At 41.4% G+C, this 8,408-nt stretch overlaps 1 long non-coding RNA gene across 1 annotated transcript; it reads right to left on the minus strand.

Annotated features, from left to right (window-relative positions):
• Positions 1-1,348: 1,348 nt before the first annotated feature.
• On the minus strand, positions 1,349-2,572 carry LOC308590365. The gene is made up of 2 exons (XR_014009760.1): positions 2,498-2,572; positions 1,349-1,737 (listed from the first exon to the last, which is right to left on the minus strand). It is a non-coding gene; the product is annotated as an uncharacterized lncRNA (long non-coding RNA).
• Positions 2,573-8,408: the final 5,836 nt, after the last annotated feature.

The following is an 8,408-nucleotide window of genomic DNA, read 5'->3' on the forward strand; positions in this document are numbered from 1 at the left end:
AGCATTTTATGACATGGCAAAATATTATAATTTACAGAAAATAAATAGATCAGATTCAAAAGCCAATTGTGGGCAACTCTGGATAATGCAGACATTATTTTGAAATGTATAAGGTATTTTCTTTTATGAGTGCTAAAACACACAATGCATTCGATGTCATAAAGAGGATTGATTTGAAAATTACTACCGACTGAATGGTTTTGTGTTACTAAATCCTAGCCAGATTGGATGGTGAGCACCTGAGAAACCAAGCAGGAGAAATCAGGAAAACACTTGGACCCAACAGTGAGTCCTTCAATTCTCCCAGTGTCCAGATTAACCCATTACTTTCTTCAGCCACAAGACTTGCAAAACTTACAACTGGTGGTCTAAGGTGTTGAGCAACCTTGGTCACAGTCTGTTGTAACTGTGGTCTACCAAGACCCAGTTCTCCTGAGCCGGGTGGAAGAGACCTGTCTGCCAGGCAGGGGGCAGGTCTGGAGATTCACAACCACTGGTCTCAGGCCAGAACAAGGTGGACTCTGAGGCATAGGGAGCAGTGGGAGGTACACTGCAGGAGGTTTAGACAAGCCTGCAACACACACACACACACACATAGTTGCTGTTTTGTGCAAATCCGATGGATTGAGAAATTTGTGTGTGTGTGGTGTGCTTACATGTAAACAGATACCATGTGCATGCCCATAATGACCTCAGTCTGCGTCCTGGCCAGGCTTGTGTCTTGGGCATAGGACATTGCAGGGTGCAGATCATTGACTACTTTCAATGATTTTCAGTTATATTTGTGGATCCCACTTCCGACCCTTGGCTACGCCCATGGGCACAGGAGATGAGGAGGAAAGGGGGAGGATATGAAGCGACAGGTAGCCAAACTATATATGAAGTTAATGTGCAAAAATCATTAACTATGACTGTTTGTTATGTAAAAAGCAGTTATGGGAAATCCTAAGAAGTCTCTGTATAGTCACAGTCCTTACTCAAATCACTCTACAAAGTTGCAGTTTGCATTTAAAGGGAAACCTCTATTGATACCAAGGAGAATGTAAAATGGAATACAAACAGCAGCTTCATATAAGATTCTGCCTCTCCCATCTGTAGCAGGGAGGGAAAGTATTAAATTTCCCCTCTCCATTGCCTCCCCACCCCCCACCCCCCGTCCAGAGACTGATCAGGTTTTCTCCATTACTGCTGTTTACCTAACAAGAGAAGACTAAAAACATGTAAACAGGAACGACTATACTTTACGGTAAATGTTATAGTTCTTCCCAGTAAGACCGTGTGTGTGCCTTTTGCCTATACTTGAGTCATTCTCTTTCCATGCAGGCAAAATAATTAGGATAGCAAGATCAACGGTTGTGACATTTTTTTATTTGCACTGCCAACTGTGTGATATCAGAAAGTAATCTCTTATTACAGTTCAGATATTTGAGTGGAAGAAATTATTGATAGCTCTAATGTAGCTTTGCTTTTATTATTCTGTTCATGTTTTGACATGTGGTGAACATATTTTCCTCTCCTTTCATTCTCACCCCCTCCCTGCCTGTTTCTCTTTTGTCATTAAGGTGCTAGATTCTCTGTGGGATGCAGGGTGTATAGTCTGACTCGGAAAGCCGATTTCTGGAAGTATGGGCTGAAAACTTTGTTAAGAGTTTCCCAGTGTGAGTTTCCTGTGCAAACCTTTCCAGTGAGAAGAAGTCAAGGTAGCAAAGGGAAATTCCTCTTGGGTTTCAGCCAGATCTACAAGGAGTGGATAAAACACTAAAATGTAATACAGTCGTACCTTGGAAGTTGAACGGAATCCGTTTCGGAAGTCTATTCGACTTCCGAAAAGTTCAGAAAACCAAAGCACGGCTTCTGATTGGCTGCAGGAATCTCCTGCAGCCATTCGGAAGCCAGGGAAGCCCCGTCAGATGTTTGGGGTCCAAAGAACGTTAACAAACCAGAACACTCACTTTTGGGGTTGTGGCATTCGGGAGTCAAAATGTCCACATACCAAGGTGTTCGGGATCCAAGGTACAACTGTACTAGAGCTGATATCCACACCAAAATATTTGGGTTGTGTATCCAACAAAGTCACCTTATTCACGCATTGACTTCTGCTTGTGCAGTATTACTTCCTATCTCTCTCTCTCTCTCTCTCTCTCTCTCTCTCTCTCTCTCTCTCTCTCTCCTCCCTGGGTGCTCTCTGTTTTGTGTTTCCTCCTAGCCTTCTTAAGCAGATTTGAGGGGGTGCACATGGGGAGAGGAGAGGGAATGTAGATTCCTTTGTACAAGCAGAGTTAAATACATAATTAAATCTGACTTGGCTTTTCTGAACTTCTGATAACTCAGTGTATTTCCATGACTATATTACCTTGGACTTTCTGCATTCAAGAAATAAATAAAAAGGAAATGTTGTTCTTATATTTGTATGTATCGGGGAACCAGAGGACTAGAAGAGGAACAGACAGTTGGAGGCCAAGGGAAAAATAAATTCAAAGCTGCAATGTTGACTTACCTATTGGGTGACCTTTCTGAAGCCATCATTGTGGGCACCACGAGCCCTGATATTGAAGTGCAGTTCACATCTTCTATGAGAATAAAAGAGAATGCAAAACAAAAAGGGGGGGAAAGGGAAAGTTTGTGTCACATTCAATTTGTTGCTTAGCAATACTGTAAGGTTATGCTATTGTTGAAAGGGGTCAGTACTATTATATGAAAGAGCACAATGCGAATTTTGCAGAAAGATCCTGTGTTCTCTGTGGGATAGCGCGTACATTAATATGTTTTGTGCATCTCTTGGTATATAGCATCATACTAGCTATTCAGACCAGGTCCCAGTCATGTCTTCCCTTATCCTTTGGATATGGTTAGGTCAGGAATGAGAAACAAACAATCACACCTGGATGAAAAGAATGAACAGTACAGTGATTTCTTCAATGAGAATTGCTCATTAAGCAGTCAATCAGAGCCATGTGGGTAACCAAATTCAGCAATGGCAACAATGGGCACCATGAGCTGGGCTGTTGTGGGGACTTTTTAGCCGACCCTTCAAGCATTTTCCTAATACAAAAGTTCCCAGTATGATCCCGCTTGGAATGAAAAGCCAAACCAGCCAATTTCCTGCAACAGATCCCTTTGTGAAGCCTGATTCCCTAAACTCTACAGAGAAGTGAATAATATGTTCTGTTGGTACAAGTCAAACATCAGACAGCTTCCCCCTTTTCTGAAAAAATGGAATTCAAAAACTGCACAAGTAGTACATGTACTGGGAGCCAGGGGAAGCGTCTATGGCTCACTGTGTTTGATTTTCCATGGTGCCATGGCCATGCAAACACAGCATCTGGCTTAGCCTTTGCCTCTTGAGCTAAAATTTTAAAGAAACCTGGATTCTTATCATTGAGTTGAGGTACATGGTAGGTAATGAAAAGAATGTTGTGATTATGGACCTGATGCACAAAAGCCTAGAATTTCTTCAGAACTCTTAGGGCACAATTCACTTAAAGAGCCACATCAGTGAAAGCCCTGCATAAGGGCTTCCATGTGTGTAATGGGGCTTTCCCCCTCTGCTCCCTCTATGTACACCCTGTACCCCTGAAATTGGTTCAGGAGTGGGAGAACCCCCAGAGGAGGAAGTGTGCAGGGGGAGGCGAGTGTTGATCATTGCATCTGGCAAGCTGATATGCTAGTGCAGATGGAATGCTGAATTTCATCCTTGGTGTTTTGAATGACAAACACTTGGAAGTCAAACGGAAGTCAAACGGAATCCATTCCAGAAGTCCATTCAACTTCCAAAACCTTCAGAAACCAAAGTGCAGCTTCTGATTGGCTGCAGGAAGTTCCTGCAGCCAATCGGAAGCTGAGGAAGCCCCATCAGATGTTCGGCTTCCAAAAATAGTTTGCAAACCAGAACATTCACTTTCAGATTAGAGATGTTTGGGAGCCAAAACGTGCGAGAACTAAGCTGTTCAAAAACCAAGGGATGACTGTAGATTGAAATAATCAGGATGAATAGGAAGAAGACATAAAGCATATTTAATGTCACACTTGCCCAGAAGCACATTCTGACCACAGTGAGGCACCATGTGTGCAACCGTTTCAACGGAAGCAAAGGTGACACAGCAGGGTAAGACAAGTGATGAATGAGTTGTAATTTCACAGGAGATGTTTTGGAACAACTCCAAACAGAGATATCTTAAGATATCCTAAAGAAAGAACAATGAAAGGAGCAGAAAACTGATCCTCCCATCTCTCTTGCTAGTTTTGAATGGACAACTTCTTGAATCACAGACCTCAAATTCCAAGACATTATATGAACCCTGGCTCTTCATAAGGAATCCAAAAACCCACGAGAAAAGACCAGAACTAAATAGGTTGCTGCCACTGTTCTGAGTTAGTTTCCCAAGACACAAACAAGCTTATCAACCCTACCTCCTCCTGTGGCATATTCCAGGCCAAGGAAGGGTTCAAGACAGTTCTCCTTCTAAAGTTTTCATTATACCTGAGCCACATGGAAACTGGGGCCACATCCACACCATATATTTAAAGTAGTACAATGCCACTTTAAACAGTCGTGACTTCCCCCAAAGAATACTGGGAACTGTAGTTTGTTGAGGGTGCTGGAGCTGTTAGGAGAATCCCCTATTCCCCTCAGAGAGCTACAGTTCCCAAAGTGGATTAACAATCAATTCCTCTTATCTGAGAATGCTGAAAGTTGTAGTTCTCAGCATTCTTGACCAACCACAGTTCCCAGGATTCTTTGAGGGAAACCATGACTGTTAAAGTATATTGTTAATTAAAGTGTACAGTGTGGATGTTTGACCCAGGTATTCAGAATCCCCCAACTCACTGTGAATAGTATCTGCTACTTCACCAATGCTGGGTCCCTCTTCAGTTGTAAAATTACATCTGTGTAAATGGTGTAACTGGGCAACCATTTACCCCACTTTCTACTTTCCCGCTTATCTGTTCTTTTTCTTGGGATTCAGTAGAGTGCTTTTCTTCAGACTCAGGCTCAGAAAATAGCAGGGAGAGAAAGATAACTCTATTCCTAGAATATTTTATTTTTAGTTGTTTTGAGCAAGTAATCACCTAAAAGGCCAGTTTCCTCATATGGCTACTCCCCCCTGTCCAATACACAAATGTTCTAGACCTGACATGGAGCCTGGCTCCTTGGATTTAAAGGCAAAGAATGATGGCCCCAACAATGAGGGAGATGAACAGGGAATTGGTCTCCCCCTTGACAAACTGGTCACATAGAATATATAGGCCTTTGACATCTACACATTAGTAGCAGAAAGACAGTCAAACCTGACGTTATTAGGCATACTTTTGAGTAGGCAAAGTAGATGCCAAAACAAGGAAGGTCATTCTGTGGCCAATTAAATGATGTGTGTAAAACCCTTGTGTGTAACTCTGTAGCAAAATGGTGGCAATATGATATATGAACACGTGATTGTTCCCGGTACCTGTGGAGTGCTAGTTCATGTTCCTCTGCCATATGATCACTTCCTTGCCACGCAAATTGTTGCCATGTAGCCTGGAATCACCTCTGTGGAGACCCTCTGTCTAATGGCATCATTTCAGGCAGAGAAATGAACACTTGCACATATAAAATGTAGAGTATGAACAAAACAAAAAAATGCAAAGCACCTGCCATTTAATGCAAGCAATTTTCAAAATAGGTCACCATCAAGGTTCCTTTCTATTCTCGGTCATCAGAAGAGAAAGAAGATGGGGAAATGAAATTTGCAGCGAACGTGTATAATTTAAACTGTCCAGCTGTCTAATTTTCAGCATGTTTGACTAGTTCATTGCTTACACTGCAGCAACACTGTGCATAGAAAAAAGTTATCCAACCATTTATGAACTGTCAGTCAAAAGCTCAAAAAGACTAAGCTTTGGAGGATATGCCGTTCCCAAGCCTTCTGCCTTTTTGCCTCTAACTACAGAGATAGAGGACAGCATCTGGTTGCTCTGATTCCTTTCAAAGTCATACCAAATATGGCTTAGGTAAATTTGATGGGATATTTTGGCCCTTAGGATATAAAATGTGTTCACTGTCTCTTGCGTGGATTTGTATTTAATCCATCTGTTCAAAAATGTCTCATATTTCAGGAGTTTATATGTTGGCACTTGGTCAAAGAAACTCACATGAAAGACACACACACATCCCGACTGCCCATTCGAAGCTCTCTAAAACATGTAACGTTTCCCCCAAAATGGCAGCCTCAAATATGAGGGATCCATTGCCTATACCTCACAGTGACTTGAGTTGACAGCAGATGAGCAAGATGCTTTGATTTCAGGCAATTATATTTCCATGTGGTGTGAAGCCAATTTGACTAACTGTATAGAGAAAATGAGTATAATTTGTAAACAGAATCTGAGAATGTACAGTGAACTCTTTGTTCTAAGTCATAGCCACTATTTATTCCCAGCATCTCCTTCCAGTTCCACGAAGGGAAGGCAGCCCATTGCTGCCACCATCCCATGCTGCATGGTCCTGGTAAAGGAAAAGGTGAATTAGCATGTTCATGTTTGCCACCTTCCCAACAAAGTGAGACAATGAGGAAGTTCAAAATGCCAAGGCAAAGAGGGAAAATGTACTCCATAAATCGAGTTATTACCTGGCATGATCATGTTGTCTAAAGTGTAGAAACCTAGAATAAAATATTTGTTACATATATCACTTGGGTGATCTCAGTCAGGTCGCTACCCCAAATCCATGATTTTTGTCTTTAAAATAGAAATGCAAGTGATCTGCCCTACTAGGTTTATTGAGAGGAAGGATGAGATCATTATGAGAACTTCTTCAGTATGCTAAAATATCTCATCCTTCTCTACTGTAGAGATTGCCAGCCTGTTGGCCCTCCGGGTAGAAATGCCAAAATCTGTCAGTTTTGAGTTATCTCGATTTGTCTCATCTTTTCCAATCTTAAATTCACTTCTCCTCATTGTCACAATTTTTTAAAAAAGTCCATATGAGAAATCAAAACATTTTTGTGTGCATTTCACTTAATATAAACAATTTAGTTAAGTATACATACATTATGCAATATATGGTATTTCTGTATGTTATTTTCACCAATGCAATATTTGAACAATTTTTTTCTAATACTTGCTTTTTAATGCATTTTTGTTGTTGGAGATCTGTAATGCAAAATCTGGAGAAGCACAATTTCAAAAGATCATGTTCTGTGTATTGTTCCAGGAAGTAGGTAGGTTCACATTAGAATGTGAACCGGATACATTTCCTCCATCCCTATGTCCAGATATCCAGCATCTGGAGGGCTACATGGTCTCCATCTTTGCTTAGGGTGTCGGTTCCTGACTTCAGTGAATGCTGATGCATTCATAGTATTGTTCCAGCAGTGAATTTTCCAGTGTTCCTTGTACTAACTTACATCTGAATAACTCATCAAGTATGGTGAGGAAATCAGTAGGTATACCGTGAGGAAGTAGGGCATTTGCACATTGAAAATACCCCATGCTTGCTGAACGGAGTGTAGAAGCTGTTTTTTTTCTCTGTTCCAATAGAAGAAAGCTAGTGTACTTTTGCAAACTGTTTTGACCTCTGTGACCAGTCCTGTACTAGCTCACCTTCTCAGGCAAACACCACTTCCTACATGACTCCCCTAGGGAGTCAGCAAGCTTTCAAAGACACAATTATGTGATGAACATAATATGAGGTGGGCATAGGGCGAGATGTTTTAAAACAATAAAGAAATGAGCAAATTGTTCACTGCTCTTGTTCATGGCCTAGTTACTGAAATCAATGTGTCTGCAATTGTAACTTGCCTCATAAATCATTAGGTCACAAACCTTAACAATGTCAATGCGCTGTCATTATCCTGTTCAATTACATTACTAACCAAGGTAATATTTAACAGCACTTTTTTCTCAGAAGAATGTTTTAATGTATTGATGGGGAAGGCTAATAGATGTGGCAGTCAACTTCGTTAAAGCAGCATGAAAGAGTAGAATAGAGGGGCTGCAAGTACAGAGAGAGGAATAAAAGACAAAGGGGGGCACAGTCAATTGAAAGCTGTCATACTGAAATACTGCAACCTTGTAATGCGAAGCACATGTAATTATTACAGAGCGGGGATAGGAAGCTGGCCTTTGTTCCAGGTCCTTCAAACAGAATGGAATTAGTTGACTTGGGCAACTGGTTCGTATACCCAGCTCTGCCAGGAAAGGAGCTCCACGCGGTGAGCCTGGCCAGTGGGATAATGTCTTATCTTCACCAAGAGCTGTAATTTCATCACAATTGCTTCTAAAAAGTCCACTTCAAACCACAAAGCAGCAACCATTAAGGCACTAAGTTATGGAAGCAAATAGCTTATACTGACCTTTGAGTGCAACTGCACTTGTGGGGTGTGCCTCCTGGAAGAGGGGTGGTGATTTTTCACTGATCCCTCTTATTC

This window comes from Podarcis bocagei (assembly GCF_964188305.1).
Source record: "Podarcis bocagei genome assembly, chromosome: 1".
Classification (NCBI taxonomy): domain Eukaryota; kingdom Metazoa; phylum Chordata; class Lepidosauria; order Squamata; family Lacertidae; genus Podarcis; species Podarcis bocagei.